Consider the following 26,271-nt stretch of genomic DNA (forward strand, 5'->3'; position numbering starts at 1 on the left):
GTGCAGGGGCACCCTCCACCAGGCCCCCACTCATGTCCCCTATCACCCCCACCCCCCAGCATCCAGGGGCACCCTCCACCAGGCCCCCACCCATGTCTCTCACCACCCCCACCCCCCAGCCACCAGGGGCAACCTCCACCAGGCCCCCATCCATGTCTCCCACCACCCCCACCCCCCAGCAGTGCAGGGGCACCCTCCACCAGGCCCCCACTCATGTCCCCCATCACCCCCACCCCCCTGCCACCAGGGGCACCCTCCACCAGGCCCCCACCCATGTCTCCCACCACCCCCACCCCCCAGCAGTGCAGGGGCACCCTCCACCAGGCCCCCACTCATGTCTCCCAGCGTGCTACGTGTATTTCAGGGGTGCGCGGGAAGTCCCACTCGCGAATAGCCTGTGCGCGTGTATTTCAGGGGTGCGCGGGAAGTTCCACACGCGAATAGCCTGGTCGCATGCATTTCAGGGGTGCGCGGGAAGTTTTACACGCGACTTCAGCAGGGTACGTGTATTTCAGGTATGCGCGGGAATTCTCACACGCGATTTGGCTTGGTACGTGTATTACAGGGGTGCGTGGGAAGTTACACACGAGATTAGGCTGGGTGGGTCCTCACAGGTGTTCCCTGTACACCCTCCACGGCCCCTGCAGGCAGCCCACAAAACAGGGGACTACCCTGCACACCTGCTCATGTCCCCCTGCACCCCCACCCCCCAGCCACCAGGGGCAGCCTCCACCAGGCCCCCACTCATGTCACCCTGCACCCCCATACCCCAGCCACCAGGGGCAGCCTCCACCAGGCCCCCACTCATGTCTCCCACCACCCCCACCCCCCAGCCACCAGGGGCAGCCTCCACCAGGCCCCCACTCATGTCACCCTGCACCCCCATACCCCAGCCACCAGGGGCAGCCTCCACCAGGCCCCCACTCATGTCTCCCACCACCCCCACACCCCAGCCACCAGGGGCACCCTCCACCAGGCCCCCACTCATGTCACCCTGCACCCCCATACCCCAGCCACCAGGGGCAGCCTCCACCAGGCCCCCACTCATGTCTCCCACCACCCCCACACCCCAGCCACCAGGGGCACCCTCCACCAGGCCCCCACTCATGTCTCCCACCACCCCCACCCCCCAGCAGTGCAGGGGCAGCAGGCAGTCGGGCAGCAGCAGGTGGGAGCGTGCTCGGGCTCTGGGGGGCAGTAGTTCGGCCTTCCGGGCAGGAGCGTGGTATTCCGTGTGCGTACGCGTGGCCAGCTTGGTACGGAGTGATTTTGCACGTGAAAATCCTGCACGTCAGCGTGAAAACTGAGGAAAGGCCCTCAGCGCGTAAGCGCGTCTGTGACGTGACCCGCACAGGTGTTTCCCACACAGCACGTGATGACAGAGCACACGTGGAAAGACTGCACGTCAGAGTGTAATCGCGTGTGATTGGTGGAAATGGCCCTACACGCAGAAGTGACAAAGCGTGTAATTGGTGGAAATGGCCCTAGCGCGTACACGCCGCGTAAGTGACGCTGGACGTGTGGGCCTGTATAAAAGGTACGTGTAGAACACGTTTTCCTTGTACGTGCTTTTCGTGGAGAGCGAGTGGGTGAATTCTGTACTTCTTGTCGTTTCACACGCGATTTACTTCACGGCGTTTCTAGTTCGTATTCCCTGTTACCTCTGACAGCTTTTTCTCTGTTTTCTCCTTTACTGGTTTACCTGGGCCTGTTCCCTCAAACAGTGTTCCCTTCTACTGTTGTCCTGTCTCCTCAGACAGCGGACAAATCTTCTTTTGGCGGGGGTGTTGCCAACCAAACGTGCTCCTTTTACACGCTTGTTTACCTGGCAGACGGTGAGTCACGCACGTATCTAACATCTGTGATAGCCCCGTGTGTAGCCTACCCCTTCAGAGGTCATTCTAGGCTGCGTGTGACACGCATGCGTTCATTCTTGTGTTTCTGGGTGCCACAGCGTAGTGCAGGTTTTTCTTTCTGCACACGTGGTCTAGGAGGGGTTGCGTGCACGTCATCTCCCTTTTTTGGGCCTCCTGTGCGTTGCGTGACCCGTCATCTTTCCCCAGGGGTTACATTCAGCCTTGCTAGAGCACTAGGGTACAATTACCATCTGGTACCCAACCCCTTTGACTCCCAATTGCCCAGGACAATAGTCTACATCCACTCCCATACGCACATTAACATCAGTGCCATGGCTGGGAGGCGAGGATTCCGTAAGGGTGGCAAAGGTGGAAGAGCCACAAGTGGTGGCCGTGGTGGATCCGGTAGGGGACGTGGTCGTAACTTGCAGGGTGAGCCTGTCCCCCCATGTGTGGAGGACCAGTCACGGGCACCCATAATCCCCCCCCTCCCATTGAGGCTGATGTGGCTGACACCATCCATGCTCAGCCCTTGTTGGACCAGCCCATTGTGGCACCAGACCTGGCTGACTCCATGGCTGACTTCCAGGTCAGCAGGGCTACGACACGTGCGCTGGTGCACGTTGATGCCATCATGCCACGTGGATCTGGGGCAGCAAGGTCATCTGCTGCACCAAGTAGGCAGGGCGGAGAGGCTGCAGGGGCAGCTGCGGCTCCATCCACCCCAGCCCCCACACACCCATCCAGGACAGTGTCGGTCCTAGTCCATGCTGCTGACATTCCCCCTGACACCATCACACTAGAGCTAATGCCTGCACCAACTCCCATGCTGAGTGTGCAATCCCACACTCCTGATACAGAGTCCACCAGGGCTCCTGCCCCTAGTGTCCAGAGCGGCGCAGGACACTCAGGATCACCACCACCTTCCAAGCGGAAGAGGAAGAGTGCTCGTCCGGCACAGGCTGATGCCCCAGACACGGCTACACAGTCCGGCCCGTCCAGGAAGCCCAGCTTCACGGATGACGAACTGAATGCACTTGTCGAGTATGTGTCCGGACATGACAACGAGATGGTCATTGTTGCAGGATCCAAGACCACACCTGCACAACGCCAGGCACACTGGCAGACCGTTGCGGACATCGTAAGTGCCCTTGGAATTGTGAGGCGCACAGCCAATGATTGCTATAAGCGCTGGAATGACCTAAAGCGCAGGGCAAAGAGTAAGCTGGCCTCAAGTCATGCCGCAACTCTAGTGACTGGAGGTGGGTCTCCAGTAGTAGACATGGAACTCACTCCACATGAGTCAGTCGCTGGGACCTACGTCACGGAGGAACAGATCCAAGGCGTGGGAGATCTGGCTGATTACGAGGCATTGTCCGGTGAGTGCACATGCATGTGTGTGTCATCCATGTGCATGGTGTGTGTGTGAGGGCTTCTGTTCGGGTGCCAGGTGAGAGTGTGTGCGCCTGAGTCGTATGGGTCAGCCATGTGCTTCATGCAATCCTTCCTGCGCAGCTGCAATCCTTCCTGCGCAGCTGCATTTGGCCATAGCAGTATCCCTTCTGCCAACAGTAGACATCTAGCCCAACTGCACGCCAGTTGCCCTTGAAGTGTCACCTTGCCACAACATATTTGCTTCTTCTTCACTGTTCATTCAGTCAGTTTGTTTGCATTCCACCACTTTCACTAGGCATGTCGCTGTCCACTAGTCACATGTCTGACATGGGTATGGTAAAGTGGAGTGACTTTGTTACCTGGATATCATTTGTACACACATGTCCCTGTGCAATTGGACCATTTCAGACTGGCAGCTCCAGGTGAAAAATCTGACCTGTTAGAAATAGAAAAGCTATTACATGCGGGAACTGGACTGAATGAATAGGTGCTGCCCTCCTCTCCATCTTCACTCAATAGCAATGGTACATGCCATCTGTGTGATGGCATGTGTGTTTCACCTGCCAATCACAGGCCAATGTGTGATGCCACTGCCAGGCAGCATGCAGAAAATGTGTTCATCTTCCATCTTGGTGTCATCAGTGTGTGCCATTTGCCTGCACTTCATACGCAGTGAGGGTGCATGCATGGGAGGGTTTTAGTCATGTGGGACATGTGTCAATCAAGTACTGGTTCTCTTGCTTCTCAGCCCTCAATGTGTGCCATGGTGCTAATGCCTGTTTCCATTTCTTTGTTTTCATGTCTTTGCAGGGGAAGACGCACCTGATACTGCTGGGGTTGTGGAGATGGTGCAGACCCAGGAGGTGTCCCAGGGCCGACCAACCACCAGTGAGGGACGTGGTGTGGTGGTGGGGGAGAACCCACAAGTGCTGCAGGTTGTGCTCTCAAGGGGTGTCTCTGGCTGCATCTCCCCCGAGCTGTACTCAGGTGTTGATTCGGATGAGACCTACGTGCCGTCGCAGGTGAGTGTTCCAGGGAGGGATTCTGTTCTGTCTCACCCACCTGCACCAGGGTCAGTACCCTCCATGGGGATGTCAGTGTTGGCAGCTACGCCTTCGGTGGCTACGGATGCAGGGTCACACTCCGCGACATCTGATCCTGTTCCTGGGCCAGCAGATCAGAGGGGGAATGCAGTCCTGCAGCCTCAGGCAGTGCCGGCACAGCAAGGCGCAGTTCGCCTTGCCCCAGACAGGTGTGGTGCCCGCCGACGTGGTGGCCGTACGCCACCCGGCAATACCGCATGGGAGCAATCCATTTACGGTATGGCAACCCAACAGGCTGCATCATCCGAGATGATGGCTCAGGCCATGGATAGGGTGGCCACTTCCATTGTCCCCCCAGAAAGGCTGATGGAGCGACTAGAGCAGGCAACCGACTCCATCTGCCAGTCACACAGGGAGGACATGTTGGGGTCCAACAGGGACAGGCGGGCGGCACTGGCGACTCTGCAGGAGGCCATCTCCATTGAGTCCCAGGGCCACAGGGAAGCCCTGAGGCAGGAGCTCCTTCACCTCAGGACGACTCTTGTTGAGCTTGAGGCTTCAACACACCAAAGGACAGAACAGCAGCTGGAGCGTCTCACCCGTACGCTCTCAGCTGAGATGCAGGCAACGAGGGCGGAGGTCCGGGCATCCCGTGAGTTGTTGCATGGGGACCTCCGCACACTCATCCTCCAGAACCAGACCTACCACACCCGCATGCTTGCAGCCATGGAGGAGCAGACTAGGGCCTTGCGTGGGCTGCCTCCCATAGTGCAACCACCTCCGGATGCAGCTGCACAGGGTGATAATAGCGACAGCAGTGATACTCCCACAATAGGGTAGCCGTGTGGGCCATGAGCCCATGGAGGTGTTTTATCTTCCCAGGATCCACGCAGGTGGGTTCTGGTGTGCATCCTGTCCTCGGACCTCCTGGGTGGCCTCCCCAACCCCCCCGGGCCCATCAATGGCCATTTTTGATTGTTTCTTATTTTTATTTTTATTTTGATTTCTTTTATTCCCAATTTTTTTGGGACGATCTGTTGGCTTCGATCTGTTGGCTTCGATCTGTTGGCTTCCGTGGTTCCTGTGGGCATACGCTGCATTGTGGCTGGGCACATGCAGGCTTGTAATGTATTTGGTTCAGATGCTTGGGTTTGAGTCACACACACCCCTCCTGCTTCCCGTTTCCATGGGCTTGCAAAGGGTGTGCCCAAGTGACAGTGAACTACACAGTGACGTTGGACTCCCATGAGCTGTGTGGCCAGTCTGTAGTCAATACTGTGTATACATTCATAGTGCATATTGCTGTTGTGTTGTACACTGCATGTTGCATTGATGTGTAACTCTTCTTCTGTGTCTACCTCCCAATTTGCAGGTCCCTTCCTCATGTCCACACAAGGACCTCTAGTCTGGAGATGGGGACCATGTTGGCAGCAGTGCACCTACAACTCTACATGGCGACAACACTGCACAGTTGGTAGTGGTGGGAGTGCAGGCATTTCCAGGTGGTGAGACTACTAATATGTAACATTTGTGATGTCATGTTAATGGTACTACGTGCTCAAGTATGTTGTTGGTCCGGCATTGCTGTGAGCATTTCAGGTGTTGCAGGTTTCTAATAGTGCCACTGTACATAGTGAGACTGATGTCATGTTGTGGGGATTACTTTGTTTACCTGCAATTAGCATGACATGGCACGGTGTGTCGTGTGGCGGTGCTGGGGTTGGGTTGGCTGACATGGCACTGTCCTCTTGTTGCATTTTGCAAGTGGGTATTCATTTTAGCTGCTTCAATGTGTAACTTCACAAAACTGCATTGGTGGTGTCTGTGTGGGTAGGGATGCACACATTGTGACACTTCCAGGTGAACAATCTCAGGCTGACATGGTATTCCCGGTTCATTCTCCAGACATTCAGGATCAGTGTCAGGTTGGGTCATCATTGATTGTCAGATGGAATGTGCCAGGGCAGTGTGCACTCCACAGGGGTGTGATTTCTATGTGAAGTAATTAGCCACTAGCTGTGTACGGGCTGCCTCCCCCCGTGCCCTTTCCCCTCCCATGCGCAGCGGCTGTGCATGTGGTTGGGGATGTGGGGCCACCACCATGTCCACGGCCAGGCCCCGGCGTGTTGCAACGTTGTGCAGGACACATGCTGCCACTATGATCCTGCACACTACTGGGGGAGCGTATAACAGCTGCCCGCCAGAACGGTCAAGGGAGCGAAAGCGTGACTTTAGCACTCCGAATGTGCGCTGCACTATGCCCCTGGTTGTAATGTGGGCTGTGTTATATCTTACCTGGGGTGGCGTGGTGGGGTTCCGAATTGGCGTCATCATGTGGGGGCTGAGAGGGTAGGCACTGTCCCCTGTGGAGGTGGTGATTGGTATCATTGGTGGGGTTGTGACCTTGCTCAGTATCCAACATGCATGCATGTGCAGTGGCATACATACTCACCAAGCAGCCATGTATCGCCATGCCGCCCAGCTTCTAGGTCCCGGCTTAGGGTGGACATTCGGTAAATGAAGCTGTCGTGGGTGGAGCCGGGATAGTTGGCATATACTGAGGTGATGATTCCCTTGGCATTACATGCTACCTGCACGTTGATGGAATGCCAGTGCTTGCGGTTCCTATAGATGTGCTCAGATGCCCTGGGGGGACGTAGAGCCACATGGGTGCAGTCGATGGCACCTAGCACTTTGGGGAATCGTGCCACAGCGTAAAAATCCAGGGCGGCAGCATGCCTTTCTGCAGGTGTTCTGGGCAGGTATATGTGCCTGCGGACTGATGGGCGTGCAGTGATGATGTTCAAGACCTGGTGTAGGCAGCGTGACTGGGTGGCCTGTGACACCCCACCCACTATGGCACTTGTCCGCTGAAATGATCCAGTGGCTAAGAAGTGCAGTACATTGAGGACCTTCTCCAGGGGGCTGAGTGCTTGGGAGCACAGGGTGGGTGATGTGAGGTCATCCTCCCACTCACTCACCAGGTCCAGTATGATGTGTGGCGGAAACCTGTACCTCCCATACACCTGGTCATCAGGCATCCCGAAAAGGCTGGTTCTGGGTGTGAATATTCTGGCCCTGACTATCCTCCTCCTCCTCCTTTGGTAGCCCACTGCCACTGCTGCTAGGAACGGTATGTTCATCCTGGCGTCTGAGCTTGTTATTGTTAAAGTCCGCAATTTTATGCTTTGCGCGTGTTCTAGGCGAGCGTGTGACCCGTGCACCCCTGGAATCCAGTTCCCAGTCCAATAGCGTGTGGAAATTCACACGCACCACGGGATACAGCGTGTGACCCGCGCACCCCTGGAATCCAGTTCCCAGTCCAATAGCGTGTGGAAATTCACACGCACCACGGGATACAGGTTCGCTGACGTACTTGCGTGTGTAAGTGGCCGCGCACCCATTAAATACACGTACATAGGCCAATCGCGTGTACGCGCACTTTTGTCCAATTACACGCAATGAAATACACGTACATAGGCCAATCACGCGATGACACTCTGACGTGCAGTATTTCCACGTGTGTTCCGTCATCACGTGCTGAGTGGGGAACGCCCGTGCGGGTCACGTCGGACGCGCTTACGCGCTGAGGGACTCTGGTCCAATAGAATCGCGTATGCGTGCTGACGCGCTTACGCGCTAAGGGCCTTTCCTCGGATTTCACGCTGACGTGCAGGATTTTCACCTGCCAAATCACTCCGTATCAAGCTGGCCACCCGAAAACACACGGAACACCACGCTCCTGCCCAGAAGGCCGAGTTACTGCCCCCCAGTGCCCCGAGCAGCCTCCCACGTGCTATCTGCTGCTGCCTGCCTGCCTGCCTGCTGCCACCGTGCCCTGCCATTTGGTGCCTGCACATCAGCCATCTGCAGGGGTCCAGTTGCTGTGTCCACCCCTGCTGGAACTGAAGACTCCCAACTGGGATTACATCGCTCCACAGCCCAGCCCCAGGACCCAGTTGCCCACCCACACCTGCCTCTGGGGTTGCCATGTCGGGCACTTCCACATCTGGCACCAGTGGCAACCCCAGGCCAGAGGGGCAGAGGGGCACCAGCTTCACTGCCACCGAAGTTGGTGTCCTGGTGGAGCATGTCCTGGGGCAGTATGATGCCCTCTTTGGATCGTCCCGCGCCAGCAAGGAAGGACGGGAGAGGATCTGGGCCGACTGTGTGGTTGCCATCAACGCGGAGGGGGTGGCAACCCGCAACGTCCAGAAGATCAAGAAGCGCTGGGAGGACTTGAGGTCCAGGACCCTTGTGAAGGCCCGGCGCCTCGTGGAGGGGGGCCGGGGCCGCATGAGTTCCATCCAGAAGAGGGTCCTGGAACGCGTACGCCCAGCGCTCCACGCCCAGGTCCTTGAGAGGGAGGCCCGTCTGGAGTTGAGCGGTAAGTGTCCAAGCATTACTGTGTGAGACAGGGCATGTTGCGGTGTGCTGGTTCTATGATACTTGCCTGTATGTGTGCCATGGGCCATGTATGCATGTATGTGTGCAGGGACATCATGGTAATGCATGTGCGACCAGTGATGTGTGACCCACATGGTTGTTGCATGTGTTGAAATGCGGCATGGGGAGCCCTATGCAGATTTTGGACATGAGAGCATGCCAGTCTCTGTACCTGGACATGGATGGGGATGAAGGATGGGTGCTGATGCCAGGTACATATATGGTAGCCATGTCTGTGTGCCTGACCTGCGTGTCTGTGACTTGTGCATGCCATGGATGCATGACACATGTGTGTGACAATGCACAGATTCAGTGACGCACCCAACTTACCCTTGTTTCGCCTGTGTTCGGTGTGTTTGGGGCCAGATGGATGTGACTGAGGTGAAGTGTGTGCATGTGATATGCATGAGCCATGATGCATGTGAGTTACATATCATTGAATGTTTCTAGAGTCCATTGGACATGCATGGAAATGTCCATGGCATGCACCATGCCTGTTACTGTGTGTGTTTTGCCTGGACTGACCCATGTGTTGTGGAGGGACATGATGGAAGTGTACTTTGACAGTGGTGCTCATCTGCTATTGCTTCCTGTCTAGGGGACCATTGTACAGTAGCCTGATGCTTGTGTCCTTTGTCTCCCTCTACGCAGCGGCTAGTGAAGAAGAGGGCGGAGACGGCGCTGTGGAGCAAGGCGGCGGGGATGCCCCCACGGCTGCAGCGGAAGGGGTGGGTGAGCCCCCACAGGGGCCTGCTACGGCGGGAGACGGTGAGGAGCCATCCAGGTTGGTGGTTTGCACAGAGGAGGAGGAGGCCGACACTGGTGCACACATGGGGCCTGGTGGGAGCATCCCTGCTGGTGCAAGTGGTGCAGTCCAGGGCCAGGGGCAGGAGGCAGCACAGGTCCCCGTGGAGGGGCCTGTGCATGTCACTGTCCCTGACCCTGTGAGTGCACCACCATGCACCAGCAGGGATGCCCCGTCCCAGGCCCGTCCGCAGGTAGAGGGGATGTCCATGTCACCTGACTCCCCTCCACCTGCGGACGTGGTAACCCCTGGCCGCGTGGAGAAGGTCCTGATTGGGGTCGCGATGCGCACGGCTGTGATTCGTGATGACGTGCGTGCTTCCCGGGAGGAGCACGCACGTCATCACGAAGTGCACCGTGCCGACGTGGCCCAATTGGGATCGGCCATGTTCGGGGGTTTCCTGCATGTGTTGGCCAATCTGACGGCCCTCTCCTCCTCTGTGCAGGCTATCCACCGGTCGTTCTCCTTGCCGTCTTCCGGCCCAGATGCCACCAGGGCCCCCTGTGGACCTGCCCCGACCAATGCAGCCAGCTCGGTGGGGATCCCATCCCTGCCACAGTTGGGAGTCGGAGGTCCAGCAGGGGTGGACAACACAGCAAGTGGACCCCAGCAGATGGAAGATGTGACGGCATCATCGGGCAGGGCACGTGCACGACGGCGTCGGTGGTTTCCATCAGCCTGGATGCCGTCGTGCTGGCAGAGGCAGTGGCGTCGGAGGCAGCAGCGGGCTCGACGTGGGAGGCATCATGGCTCGGGGCCATCAAGATCAGAGGGGCAGGCATCGGCCGGAGGGCAGGGCAACCCTGGGATGGTGGTGTGTTCCGTGTGGGAGGAGTTTGGCCAGCGGATAGGTGCGGAGCGGCAGCGGGCGGAAGAGGAGCGGCTCGCCATGGTCAGGGCGGAGTTCTCCATGCGTCGGGCATTGAGGCGGGCTGAGTGCCTCGAGGAAGCTCGCAGGGAGTTTGAGGTGGACATGGGGTTGTCCCTGCGAGACCTCGGGGCCAGGACAGAGTCCCGCCTCCAGGACATCGACATGGAGTTCGATGATGCCCTGGCCAGCAACATCACCAAGTGAGCCGCAGGACTTGCCCGCTGCCTTTGTATATAGTTATTTAGTTAGTTAGTGCTAGGTTTCCTTTATTTATTTTTATTATTTTGGACCGCTCGGACAATGGCCACTTTTTTGTACATATGTTTTACATTAGTTAGTGGTAGGTTTCATTTTTGGTGTTGGGCTCATGGACCCTGGAACATTCCTGTATATAGTTTGTTTTTTTGGGAGATACATTTTTTTAATTTCTTATTGTTTTCACCATGACGTAATGGTTTTTCATTAATTTCCTATGACATGATATTGCTTTGGACAAATTCATTTTAATTTTTTATTCCTTTGTTTTTTTGTTTATCACTTTTGTTCTCGGACATGGACCATTTATTTACTTAGCCACATCGTTGTATGTTTGAAAAGTTCACTTATTTTTGGTATTTAATACATTTTTTATATTTTCTTACACTTGTGTTATTTTCTCATTGGTTTGTTACATGTCATGATATGGGTTTTGACATTCACTTGCACCCATTGTGTATGTGTGTGTGACGGACATGTGTTATTTTGCATACTTGGCATTGGGGTTGTGTCATGTGATTGCATTCACTATGTGGGTGGATGTAATCCTTGCCTGGGTGTTTGTGCTGGGTATGCTGGCCCTTACTGCCATGATTGTGTATCGTCAGGACCTGGGGCCAGGGGGACATGTGTGGGGGCCTGCTGGCAGGTTCCCCACAGTGCTGGGGGGTGGGGGTGATAGGGGACATGAGTGGGGGCCTGGTGGAGGGTGCCCCTGGTGACTGGGGGGGTGGGGGTGGTGGGAGACATGAGTGGGGGCCTGGTGGAGGGTGCCCCTGGTGACTGGGGGGGTGGGGGTGGTGGGTGACATGAGTGGGGGCCTGGTGGAGGGTGCCCCTGGTGACTGGGGGGGTGGGGGTGGTGGGTGAGATGAGTGGGGGCCTGGTGGAGGGTGCCCCTGGTGGCGGGGGGGTGGGGGTGGTGGGTGACATGAGTGGGGGCCTGGTGGAGGGTGCCCCTGGTGGCGGGGGGGTGGGGGTGGTGGGAGGCATGGGTGGGGGCCTGGTGGAGGCTGCCCCTGGTGGCGGGAGGGTGGGGGTGGTGGGAGACATGGGTGGGGGCCTGGTGGAGGGTGCCCCTGGTGACTGGGGGGGTGGGGGTGGTGGGTGACATGAGTGGGGGCCTGGTGGAGGGTGCCCCTGGTGACTGGGGGGGTGGGGGTGGTGGGTGACATGAGTGGGGGCCTGGTGGAGGGTGCCCCTGGTGGCGGGGGGGTGGGGGTGGTGGGTGACATGAGTGGGGGCCTGGTGGAGGGTGCCCCTGGTGGCGGGGGGGTGGGGGTGGTGGGAGGCATGGGTGGGGGCCTGGTGGAGGCTGCCCCTGGTGGCGGGAGGGTGGGGGTGGTGGGAGACATGGGTGGGGGCCTGGTGGAGGCTGCCCCTGCACTGCTGGGGGGTGGGGGTGATAGGGGACATGAGTGGGGGCCTGGTGGAGGGTGCCCCTGGTGACTGGGGGGGTGGGGGTGGTGGGTGACATGAGTGGGGGCCTGGTGGAGGGTGCCCCTGGTGGCGGGGTGGTCGGGGTGGTGGGTGACATGAGTCGGGGCCTGGTGGAGGGTGCCCCTGGTGGCGGGGGGGTGGGGGTGGTGGGAGGCATGGGTGGGGGCCTGGTGGAGGCTGCCCCTGGTGGCGGGAGGGTGGGGGTGGTGGGAGACATGGGTGGGGGCCTGGTGGAGGCTGCCCCTGCACTGCTGGGGGGTGGGGGTGATAGGGGACATGAGTGGGGGCCTGGTGGAGGGTGCCCCTGGTGACTGGGGGGGTGGGGGTGGTGGGTGACATGAGTGGGGGCCTGGTGGAGGGTGCCCCTGGTGACTGGGGGGGTGGGGGTGGTGGGTGACATGAGTGGGGGCCTGGTGGAGGGTGCCCCTGGTGACTGGGGGGTGGGGGTGGTGGGTGACATGAGTGGGGGCCTGGTGGAGGGTGCCCCTGGTGACTGGGGGGGTGGGGGTGGTGGGTGACATGAGTGGGGGCCTGGTGGAGGGTGCCCCTGGTGGTGGGGGGGTGGGGGTGGTGGGTGACATGAGTGGGGGCCTGGTGGAGGGTGCCCCTGGTGACTGGGGGGTGGGGGTGGTGGGTGACATGAGTGGGGGCCTGGTGGAGGGTGCCCCTGGTGACTGGGGGGGTGGGGGTGGTGGGTGACATGAGTGGGGGCCTGGTGGAGGGTGCCCCTGGTGACTGGGGGGGTGGGGGTGGTGGGTGACATGAGTGGGGGCCTGGTGGAGGGTGCCCCTGGTGGCGGGGGGGGTGGGGGTGGTGGGTGACATGAGTGGGGGCCTGGTGGAGGGTGCCCCTGGTGACTGGGGGGGTGGGGGTGGTGGGTGACATGAGTGGGGGCCTGGTGGAGGGTGCCCCTGGTGACTGGGGGGGTGGGGGTGGTGGGAGACATGGTTGGGGGCCTGGTGGAGGGTGCCCCTGGTGACTGGGGGGGTGGGGGTGGTGGGAGACATGAGTGGGGGCCTGGTGGAGGGTACCCCTGGTGACTGGGGGGGTGGGGGTGGTGGGAGACATGAGCAGGTGTGCAGGGTAGTCCCCTGTTTTGTGGGCTGCCTGCAGGGGCCGTCGAGGGTGACAGGACCCACCCAGCCTAATCGCGTGTGTAACTTCGCACGCACCCCTGTAATACACGTACCAAGCCAAATCGCGTGTGGAAATTCCCGCGCACCCCTGTAATACACGCGCCCAGCCTATTCGCATGTGGAAATTCCTGCGCACCCCTGAAATACACGCGCCCAGGCTATTCGCGTGTGGAACTTCCTGCGCACCCCTGAAATACACGTACCCTGCTGTAATCGCGTGTGGGACTTCCCGCGCACCCCTGAAATACACGCGGCCAGGCTATTCGCGTGTGGAACTTCCCGCGCACCCCTGAAATACACGTACCCTGCTGTAATCGCGTGTGGGACTTCCCGCGCACCCCTGAAATACACGCGGCCAGGCTATTCGCGTGTGGAAATTCCCGCGCACCCCTGAAATACACGTACCCTGCTGTAATCGCGTGTGGAACTTCCCGCGCACCCCTGAAATACACGCGGCCAGGCTATTTGCGTGTGGAAATTCCCGCGCACCCCTGAAATGCACGTACCCTGCTGTAATCGCGTGTGGACCTTCCCGCGCACCCCTGAAATCCACGTACCCGGCCAAATCGCGTGTGAGACTTCCCGCGCACACGTATTTTTTGTCAGCGTGTCCGTGTTTGTGGGTACCCCTTTGCACCTCATTTGTCCTGGAGGGCCACAGTATAGGACATTCATCATGGCAGTATATGGGTGCTATTTGTTGGCGCACCTTTTGGCGCACATTTCTTACAGCCGCTGAGACGCTACCGCCTGCTTTCTTGTGGCGGTCGTGTTTGTGCCTGTGCGCTGGTTTGAGCGTGCGCTTTTTTGACCTATTCTATTCCATGAATACGTGTTGTAGGCGAGCGTGTGGGCGTTCTGCGCACTTTTACCCTGTGCTTCCCCCGTGACGCCCACATTTTGGCAAGTTGTTCCCCATTCCGAGTGTTACGCCCCGTGTTCCGCCTACTTTTGTTGCGTGCGCCGCGCTATGTGCGATTTTCGCTGTGGACTGTGCGATTTTCGCTGTGACCTGGCGCATGCCGTTAGATGGCCTGTGCGCCAACGTGCGCCGCGCACTTTCTTATCGCACGTCCGATGGTTTTCTCGCGCACGGCCTTCCATGAATCGATGTGCGCTGCTTTTCGTGCGATTTTCGCTATTCCACTGCGATTTTCGCTATTCCACTGCGAATCGCACGTTTTTGGCCACTTGCGCCGCGCTAATTATTCCATGAATCGGCCTGTAAGAGTCCAATTTGGGGGGGGAGGTTTACATTGATTTAAGCAATTTATTGTACAATGGTGGCTCTTAACCTGGTAAGTGCCAAGGACGAGCTATCTCGTCCTTGACATTACATTTGCAGTGCCAAGGACGAGATAGCGTGTCCTTTTTGGCACTTCGAACTGAAATCCAACCCCCGGGTTATGCGAGGAGGAGGTTCCTCCTCACGGCCCGGGGGTTGGATTTCTTTCAGTTTCACGTCGGCGTGCGTAATGCACGCCGACATGAAACTGAAAGTAATTTTCACTGCGGCAGCCATTTTCGGCTGCCGCAGTGAAAATAAAACATGAGTGTTCGCCTTCCTCTCCCTCGATCTGCAACACTATTGTGCCATTCAGATCGTGGGAGCTGTCTTTGGAAAGGGGAGACTCTGCCCTTTTCAACGACACCTTTTTCTAAGCATTGCTGGGCTTGGATCGGGCACAGAGCGGGGGAAGAGAGGGTGGCTTACAATGTAAGCAGCCCTCTCCCCCCAGCCCCCAAAACATGGGGCAGCAGGTATTGGGCCCCTTGGGGCAGATGGGTGCCCATCTGCCCCTAGGGAGGGGGGTAGTAAAAAAAAGAAGAAATAAAAACAGGTGGGCCACTAGACCACTAGGCTTTTTTATTGATGAAAGGGGGGTGGACCTCTCCCCTACCCCAAGTGGATTGGGGGCATCTAATGTAGCCCTCTCTGGGGCAGATTTCTTCCCCTGTCTGTCCCCATGGAGGGCTACATGAGATGCCCCCCATTCCATTTGGGGTGGGGGGAGAGGGCCACCAGAAATCTTGGTGCAGGCCCCCCCAAGCATGTGGCTGCATATATTAGCCCCCCTGGGGGCAGATGGGTGGGAAGGGGGCAAAAACTAATAATAATACAAATACAATATTAGTATTAGATTTGGTTGGGGGGCACCCTAAACCACCAGCATCTTATATAATGAAAAGGGGGGTGGCCCTCTTCTCCCCACACCAAATGGATGGAGGGGGCTCTCATGTAGCCCTCCCTGGGGGCAGATTGCTAGTTCAATCTTGCTATCTGCCCCTAGGAAGGGGCAAATGTGTTTTTACTGGGGGGTGACAGTCAGTAGACCAATGGGGATGGCTTGAAAGGGGGGGCCGTGATCAGAGAGTAGTAGTTATGATTTGTTTTTGCTGGGTTGACCATAGGTAACAAATGTTTTTTGTTTCGTTTACAGCTTTTTCTATGCGAGCAGCTGCATGTTATGTGAGTACGTTTTTTTATTATTCTTGCGGTTAGGGCCCATCGTATGTGGGGTGGGTGGGACTGGGGCTGGATTGTTGGTGGTGTGGGTGAAGTGGGCCATCTGGGGAGATATTTTGGTGGGCTGGGACACAATTGCAGGGTCAGGCCACAAATTTCCCCCATGCCAGCATAACATTGGTGTTTCCCTGGGAGCGGCTGTCTACCATGTGAGTTTACCGTCCGCAAGCCCAGGCTGCACCTCTGGCTGTGCTGCGTTACAGATGTCACCTCCGGGGTGGAATGGGGATCCTGCCAGGGCTCCCCGGAACTGCTGCTGGACTTGGGGACGATCGACCCACATGGGAGATGAGGCATCCAAGGCAGGAGGCATCACCTCCGACGATCCTGGAGTTCTGGCTGGCCTGCGTTACAGATTTTACCTCTGGGAAAGGACAGGGACCCTGCCGGGGCTCCCTGGAACTGTTGCTGCACTTGGGGATGGTCAACCCACATAGGAGACAGTGGTACAAATCCGTGGACATAACCCCCACTATCCTGGAGATCTGGCAGGCCTGCGGTACAGCTTCTCCCTCTGGGAAATGATGGGGAATCTGCCAGGGCTCCCTGGAAGTATCGCTTTGATTTTAGTGACCTGGATAACCCAGCTCTTTAAGATGAGTAGCAATTACCCTAGAGATGGATGGGGATGCAGATTTTATTCATACATCAATAATAGAGACAACTCAGATAATTGGCAAAAGGAAGACTGTTTTAATATCAATTATCTAAAACAGGGAGCATAACCAACATCAACGAAATCACTTGATCCTCTTACTCAAACATTCTTAGTAAAAACTGAGATCTTATACAAGGAACTCATCATCAATGATGTTAACCTGTGTATGCACTAACCTCATCCTATGTAGCAAACTACAGAAACCTATGAGTATGCCTCCGACTGAACTTCTAAGTATACGATCCATACTAGTCTACAAAAGTGTCAATATGTCATTGGTTACTTAACATCAGGTAGGGCAACTAAGCCTTCCCCTAAAAATGACCACTGCAAACATCTTTAAATACACAAAGTCCCATTGGTTTACACAACTATCGGACCCCTAATTACACAGTCCTCTACAATTGGTTGGCACTCTAACCTCTGTCAGTACTTTTCCATCTATGTCTAGCAGCATGCAGGCTGGCCATCCAGGTGCCGGTGAGCTCACCTTAACCATTGATTCCCACCAATAAGCATATCAATCTATCATCATCTCAGTGGTCTACTGTCAATTAGGCTTTGAAGCTCAGCCTTGAATTTGTTCTTAGCTATGAGAAATTCAGGGAGTGAGGGCACGCTCTGCACTTGTGCGCAGGTGTGACCATCTCATTCGTCCAACTGTATTCTTCCACGTGACTAGAGACCATGGAATCAAGCCTTTTGGTGCATTCAATACTATTTTCTAATGAGCCTCTGATGTCTTCCTTGTTTCGTTCATGCCTTCTGAAAAGGATTTCTGTTCTTTCACACGATTTGTATCCAATGTCAGTTCACTCCAGTTTGATAAGACCATGGCTTCTTGGCTCATCCAACTCTGTCTGCTGAGATTCACTTTGTAATTCAATTTGCTTTTTAACTGCAACACACTAGAAATGAGGCCTTCTTGCTAATGTCCAGCATTGCTATAATGCGTAGTGGAAATATCCACCCTATACTTGTCCATATGCACATATATACACATTGGTGCCTGCCTCAATCTATACACTATAAAGCCCGCTTCAAGATTGCTTTGTCTGCTTGCGTCTCTTTTGCATCTGTACATGTATAAACTAGCTTGATATCTTTATCTATTTCTGTGGCATATGCTTCTTCACCTTGATCCCAATATGTCACTTATCCTTAGTACTTTCTTGATGCCTTATAGAATATCTGCATTGTCTGGTCTCTGTATCTCTTCTATGTACATCAGTGTAGCTCTGTGTGATGTCACCATTCGTCCTGACCCTTCATTTGTTCTGCTTCTTCAGGAATCTCATTCAAATGGCCATCATATTTTCTCGTATGCAGGTATGGTTTTCTCAATGGGTACTTTGCCTCCCAGATTCTCTTAGGTACTGGTACTTTCAGTGGTACTGCACAGAGTCCATACTTTGCTCTCTGTTGGTTCAACTGTTCCGTGTATGTCACATACTCTGGTTTCCAACATACAGGCAATATGGGTGAGGTGGTTGAGGTGGGGGTACTTGGCTCCTTCACTACACTCCCCCCTCTGGGCGATTCATTGAGAACTCTCTCATCATCCTTCACATCTAGACATCCTCGTCTGAAGAAATGCTTCTTAGGGATCCATATATTTATGACTCCCTTCAGGCATCCAGTTGATTTGACATGCTCATCTTTGTTCCATGTCATGGGTATGCATTGTACACTTGGACTGCAATAGATCCATCTTCCAACATACTTCTTATGGTTCTTTGGATAAAGGAACTTCGTTCCCTCAGGTGCATGGATACTAGCCTTCACAAAGCCTCTGATCTCGTCATCTGTTAAGTCTCTGGCTTTCCATCCTGATTCGACATTGGTCATGATCTTCATCCCTATGGCCTTCTTTGCTGTCTTCTTGCATTGTGAGAATATTATCTTGATCACACAGAATCCAAGCAACACCAACACGATCAGGGCTCCAAGGAACTTGAACATATCTGTCATTGTGGAACCCAAGAAAAGAGCAATCCAAACCAGCTGCCATCAGCAATGTCTTCTACTTCGTCTATCATTTGACTATGGAGTTTTGTCAGCATGTCAATGGCCTCTGTCAATGTTCCATTCTCATCATCATGAGAAGGTATAAATGTGCAACATGATTCTCCAATTTATGCACAAATACCTCCATCCATTGCTTTGATCATGTCCAAGACATATCTGTTCTGAAGAGTCATCAGTCTTATGGCTCTCATCTCTTCTATGATGGCATTAAATCCCTTTTTTAGTTGTGTTAATTGTCTGCAGCAATTCCCATCTGGTAATTTGAAGTCATTTTTTATTTGCTCGAACCTGGATTCTCGGCATGAAGATCAACGTGAACACTGACGAGGCCTGGGTAAACAGCCTCTGTTCATAAGGAATAGAATCAAAAGCTTCTATTGATTTGGCTGAGAAATAGTTCTCTCTCTTCATCCTCTTTATCAGCTCCACAGATCTATTCTTCCTCAGGTGAGCATCTGCTTTTGAATAAACTGTCGAGGCTCAGATCACCCTTTGGAATCACCAATGCTGGAACATGGACATTTAATAATGTGCCTATTCCTCCCAATCCTTGGGTAACATCATGTATGCCTTGGATCCACAAGCCCAATAATGATCCATGACCACTGCTGTCCCAATTTACATTCCTGGTGCTTCTAATATTCTCCCACAATTCTGGTTCTCTCGGCCCTCTCCAAAGGCACTACCTGCAAGGGTCCTCCTCTGTCTTTGACCCATGTCAGTAGCTTAGCACGTTTTGACCATAGAGGCTTACACAACATCTGTTCTCAATAGTTGGTTGGTAGTGACCCATTATCACCCAGTCTCTGCAGATCACTACAGCTTCTTCCCAGCCATCTGGTGATAGCACAGTTCCCCAAATCTGCATCTGGCCTCTGTTCTTCCATTTACGAATATCTTCTGCAGATTTTCCTGGAACTTCCAGTTTTTTTTATTTACTTCCCATCTAATTCCAGCTCCTTTTACTCCAGGCTTTTTTTTAGTATCTAATCACATGATTCTTAGTATGGCTCTGTTTCTTGTCTTTGTGTCTTGGATATAGTCATCTTCATCTGTATCTGTCCATTCAGTTGCCCATTTGAGGTAGGCTGTTCGACCCATGAAATGGCCTCTTGTACTACAGAATGTTAGATGTAATATGCAGTGTGCAGTCAGAACATCTATTTCAATAACTATAAAGATCTTAGATTTCCCCATACTGTATGGCAGGAGTGCACATACGAAGCATTCCTCCTTCGAAGTCCTTCGTCCTACTTCTTTCATATGCTGATAACAGATGTTATTTCCCAGTTGAGCTGTGCTGTTCAGGTAATCATTTAATTTGAAATCATCCTCTTTGGTAGTTCTTTTAGGCCTCATTCTTTTCATATGACCTTCTATGATCATATCATGCAGTGTGTTAGCGTAGCTCCTTCTGACTGGATCAATTACAGGAACATCTATCAGTGTCCCTGAGTGGGAGAAAGTTCAGCACGTTTCATCCTCTCAACATACCATTTAGGCATAACAATGGGCCTCATTACACGGAAGGCGGTAAACTATGGTGCTATTAGCGCCATGGTTGGTTGCCGCCGGTACCATACCGGTACCACCATGGAGAAAAGGGGAATTACCACCCCATTCCAAGGTTGGCGGGCGGTAATTCCTCCTTTCTCCATGGCCCTTCCCCATTCCCATTTTTGCCCCATAGGGCATAATGGGAATGGGGAAGGTGGTAATTATGGTACCGCAAATTGCGGTACCGTAATTAGCACCAAGGTCCCTTTGCGGGTCCCAACTTTAACGGCTGGTCTACACCAGGCGTTAAGGTCGGGTCCCGCAAAGGGACCTCGTAGTAAGGCGGTAAGGGTTAACGGTCACCGGTAACCTTACCGGTGACCGTTAACCCTTACCGCCTTCCATGTAATGAGGCCCAATATCTTGCAAAATCTCCATGTGTGACTGGCTTTGAGAAACTACCCTCGGGTCATTTATCACAGTAACAGGTGTGTTTGCATGCTTTACTTGTATGGGCTCACCATCTAACAACCGTTTGTCCTGTCTATCTTACCAAGCCTGTCTTTTATGTCCTAACAGAGTTTCTGAGATACTTATTGCCTGTGAACGATTATTAGTGCCACTTTTATCAAGCTCTGGCAACTTGTCATCTTTCTTTGGAACGGAAATGACTACATAGGGTCTTGGCTGCCTAGTAGTTGCCACGATTACACCTTCCTTCTGCTCAGGATGATTCACAGGAGTCCTAGCTCCATGTACTTCAAGGTAGTATGATGTCCTTAATGTGAGTGAAAGCAATATGATTATGAACACAATCCAAGCGTAAATAACACAGAGCTATGCCAATTTACAGCATCTACTTTGTGGACAACGTGGATGTCTCTCTGCATCTGGCATTATTATATTACTGCTGATACTACCCATTTTTATTGCCTAAGAAAGGAAAAACTAATCGTTAATACATCAGCATTATTTACTGCTTCTTAAAGCTGCTATCTTGAATCAGCAACTGGTTCTCGATCAACTGTCTGCTTTCTGGATGACAAGAACAAACTCTTAATGTATCCCTGGAACCAGTTTTTAACCAGATGAAATGTGACTGCCTCTCCAGCACGAAGAAAAATGATCTCAGTAAGGCTAGACAAGTTCAACGACATACACCAATTCCCAGTCTATTCCTCGAATTTGCCTTAGACCAGATGACATGATGAATTTCTTTCAGCATGAAACAATAGTTCTGTCTGACCAGCAACCTCTCGATCTGTCCCTCGAAGGAAAGTTTCACTCAGATCTCAAATTTCTCAGAACAATAAGCATTCACTTGTAGTATGATGCCTCTCAGGATTTCGTTTACCTCTACAGTGTTTCTCGGATCCCTTAGGAATGTGCGCACATCAGTGTGTCTTCCAACAAGATGCGGGTATTCTTCAATTAGACAATAGAAAACCAAACTGACTAGTCTATGAGTGTCATCAGGTGATAGGGGCATTTGTCCTTTCCCCACTATACTCTGGCAACTGCAGAATTTGCTCAATAATTGCTGTGAGCAACCTTTTTACGATTGGACCATTCTTAGGATCTTGCAGAAAAACATAAACACTAGTAGTTCTCCCCACAATAGCCGGATACGTGCGCAGAATGAAGGGAAAAAATTCAAATATGATCATTGAAACGTTGTCATTGGGACTCACCATGGGCAAATCCAAACAGAAAATCAGTGTGAAATGAATCACGGTACTGCTCCATCTTCCAACTATCGAAAATGAACTCAGAATTTGGCATAGTTCTCTTCTTATTAAGGCTTAAAGCATGCCTCAGTCCAATGTTTAACAAGCTCCTGTGGCTTTAAGAGCAAAAGATTCTCCTTTCACCCTGAAATGACAGCATAGAGTGTTCGCATCAGCTTCCCTTAACTCTTTCTGAGATGGCTAAAAGAGTGTCCCAAACCAAGTCACAGTACAATGAAATCTTTTCTTTCACTCGACAGCCTCTATGTCCTTCTTCCTCATCATAGACCTTGGCTGCATTTTCTGAGGTTCTTCCCTGATGCTTGCATCTGTAGGGGGTGGGGCAGTGGGGTTTCTCCAGTGTAACCTTTGACGTTGCCTAAAAAAGTTCAAGCACGTCTGCCTTGCACTCTGACTGCAGACAGCGTGACGTCTTCTACAATGAAGGAGCCGTTAAATCTTGTCTTGTGCCACTTCCTTGTGAAATTGCAGATTAGGACCGCATCTCTGGGGAATAATATGAGAACACAAAGTTCTTGAACACTACTTGTTGAAGCATCTCCTTCTGTGTTCTGTGCTGCCCCACACCCTTTTCGCCATAGCTGACCTGAAATGACAGAGATACTTGAAGTCATACACATAAAATACTCACGTAGCACCATTCCTAACAGTTCTGCTGTAGGCTGAGCATCACTTCTAACTCTATATTGAAGCATGAGGGGTGTCCTCTTCTGTGTCCCTGTCACTATCTCATGGGGGGTGAGAAGGTGTTCCGAACCTGGTTGGTTCCTCAATGCATATAATGCCAGTGGTAGGCAATGCAACCACCCTTTCTTCAAAGTAAGCTTCAACTTGGCTATCCTTTCTTTAAGCATTCCGTTGAGCTGTTCACAGATTCCATTTCCTTGTGGATGATAGGCCGAAGAAAATGTGTGCTTTATACCAAGCAACAAGCTGATCTGCTCAAATGCTTGATTCACTAAATGTGTGCCATTGTCTGACCTCATTACTTCACATACTACCCATCTGGGAAACACTTCCCGCACTAGGAATTTGGCTGCACAGGTAGAGTATGGGTGTGTACACGGACCAGCCTCAATCCATCTTGAAAAAGGACAAACTATAACAATCATAGATCTATATCTGTTACATACTTGCAGCATGTCAACATAGTCAATATTTAAATGCCGAAAGGGGCCAGTGAGTCTCGGAATAGCTCCCCTAACTGTGCACAGTGTGTGCCCAGCTGTACATTTTTGGCACAAGATGCAGTTCACTACATAGAACGCAATATGCTCTAACATATTTGGGACAAACCAATCCTCTGCAATAGTTGCAGCGAGGTTCTCCTTAGTTGTGTGCGCAGGGTAGTGTAGCTGTTCCAGCACCGCCCTTAATAAGGTTACAGGCATCGCCAGTTTACCAATGCTGTCTTGTCACTACAATGCTTCAGAAGGGTTTAAAGAACCCCCTCTTCGTGTCCACAAATCTTTTTCATCTTGAGGTGCTTCCCCCTGGATCTCCATTAACTGTTTCCTTGACAAATCACTATATTTTTCAGACACGTTCATCATAACAACCATTTTCTCATTTACATCAGGCGTATCAAATATCATTACATTTTCTGAACATGCAGCAAGTTTCACTTCATCGTCTACTACTTGGTTTCCGCATGAGAAACTTTTAGTATGTGCTACACATTTAATGACTGCAATGGCTACTGGGAGTTGCAGTGCCTTAATAAGCCTGTCCAATAAGGTGGCGTGCTGCACTGGTGTGCCATCCACTCAGAAGTAGCCCCTCCTTTTCCAACATGCTAACCCTTCTTGCACCGTTGACATCACATAGGCGGAGTCGCTGTACACTGTTACTTCCTGGTCTGCATGATTCTCGAGCGCGACAATCAGCACCACAAACTCTGCAGCTTGTGCTGAATAATGAGACAGGAGTCATGCACTAACCAATGTCTGAAAAACCCTATTGACTGTATGCTTTACTACAGCGGCACCTGTGTATATCTGCCCATCATTTGGATCGATCCTCGAAGAACCGTCAATAAAAACAATTTCTACACCTGTCAATGCATTTTCTTTTATCCTGGGGATCTCGTCATAGAACTCTTCATTGTTCAAACAGTCATGCGCATGGTCATCCTCTGCCAGTGGTTCAGCTAAAAACATGGCAGGATTCACTATTCTGCATTTAACTATTTTAATCGTTGGATTCAATATGACCACGTCGTAGGCAGAAGCCCTTTGAGAAGTCAATGTCTCTTTTGGTTTCTCTAAAATCGAAAATAGTGCATGTTCAACAAACAACGTCATAGAGCATCCCAACACTATGCTTGCAAATTTCTCTATAGCGAACGCGGTGGCTGCCAGCGATTGTTTGCACAGAAAATGACCTCTCATTACTGGGTCTAAAATCCCACTGTAATATGCAAGGGGCTTGTACCCCAATGTGGTTCTCTGCGTAAGAACTGCTGCCATAACAGTGCCATCTGTATGCGAAAACAAAAATAATTCCTCAGCATAACTAGGAATCCCTAAAACTGAAGCTGGGCATATTGCCTTTTTCAACTCTTCAAACCTTTCTTCCATTTCCTCAGTCCACACGATTTTTTCCTGTGTCGCCTGTGCTTTCTTTAGGGCCTGCAACAAAGCACTTATATATGAGCTATAGTAAAAAACACAAGCTCTCACATAGTTACATAATCCCAGAAATATCTGCATGTGCTTTATCATGTGTGGCTTTGTGGTCTCCAAAATAGCCTTAGCTCTCTCAGGGGTAACCTTCTTTCCTTCATGTGAAATCAATTGGCCTATGTAGAACACTTCCTGTTGACAATACTGTAACTTCTCTTTTTTGTCAGCAAGTATAATCATCAGCTGAACAGAATTGCGTCTGCACTCATCTTCTGAAGTGTTGCAAACTAAAATATCATCTATGTATTGCAGCACAAAACTTTCTAAATTGATATTGCTCAAGTCCATCTGGAGAACTCTATTGAAAATCGATGCAGACTCACAATACCTTTGAGGTAATCTTGTTTTTTAAAACTTAGTCTGTCTGAACGTGAATGACATCAGATCCTGCAAGTCTTTGTGCAATGTGATTGAGAAAAACACATTTTTCAAATCAATCACAGTGAAATATTGTGCTCCAACACGTATATTACATATGATTGTAGCCAGATTAGGAACTAGAGGTAACTCGGCCTCTACAATCTGGTTTATCGGCCTTAAATCTTGAATTAGTCTCCAAGACCCCCCTTTTCCCTTTTTCACAGGATAAATTGCTTTGTTACAGGGTGACTCTGACGTCACTAAGATATTCTGATCCATCATGGCGGAAATCGTCTTAAAAATACCTTCATATGCCTCTCAAGACATGGGATACTGTTGTGCTCGATGTAAGATTGATCCTGGTTTCAATGTAATCTTTACCTCTCCAACCCCCTTTAACAGGCCTATGTCATAGGGGCCTGCAGTCCATAATGAAACTGGCACTTTCATCATATCTTCATCAAAATACTCAGGACGTTTTTGTGCTAGCATCATTTCCTGAGGAACCTCTCGTTTGATTGCTCTCACCCAACAAGTAATAATCATACAAAATATCACTTCGTCATCAGATTGATGATCTCCAAATAGATCATCATCAGTGACGTCAGTTAATCTGTAACCTTCCCTGATGGCAATTACTACACACCATCGTCTGCCTTTATCATCATTTCCATCAAGCAAAGCCATTTCACCTCGCACTATGGCTGCTTGTAACTCTAAGGGAAAAACTTGTCCATCTTCTTCATGCATAGGTATTTTTGGTCTGAACAGAAATTCATCCGGTATTCTTATAGTTCTGCCTACTAGGCCTGGTAACCATGTAAACAGAATGTGTACTCCGTAATGAAAAACCTCTGGTTCTAAAGGCGTTGCTCTCATGGCTATCTGTCCTGAAAATACCATAATAAATTCACTCACGTTTAAATAATTCATTCCTGGCGTTGAACACACTATGCCTTCATCAGTAAACAAAATTGTCATGTTCACCTTTGTCATTATATCTCGACCCAATATATTGACAGGTGTCTGCCTCAAATATAGTGAAGGCACCTTCATGTCACATTCTCCTATAGAGACGGGTAATTCTTCAGTAAAAGGAACTCTACTTGTATCTCCTGAAAAACCTTGAGTATTCATGGCATTGCCAGACATGAAACATTTTCCCTCTCATATACATGAGTACATTGCACCCGTGTCTACTAAAAACAAAACACGTTTGCCTCCTATATTGGCGTCTACCCTCGGTTCCTCGTGAGGATTCGGCGTCACAGATAGTACTGAACACATCAGGTCTTCCAGTGAGCTGTCCCATTGCGGGTACAGCCTTATTCCATTACCTATAAAAGAATTTCATCCATCGACAGTGACACCCCCTACTCTAGGACTCATTAACTGTTCTGTGCTTGTGCTCTGCTAAATCTGCATGGGCAAATGCTGCGACTGCCCTTTTGGCGGATTGACTGCTACCTCCTGCGTCTGCAAGCCTTGCTGCACTCACGGGGCTTGCTGCTGCATCGTTTGAT

Source organism: Ambystoma mexicanum, chromosome 10 (assembly GCF_040938575.1).
Source record: "Ambystoma mexicanum isolate Mex_15411 chromosome 10, UKY_AmexF1_1, whole genome shotgun sequence".
Classification (NCBI taxonomy): domain Eukaryota; kingdom Metazoa; phylum Chordata; class Amphibia; order Caudata; family Ambystomatidae; genus Ambystoma; species Ambystoma mexicanum.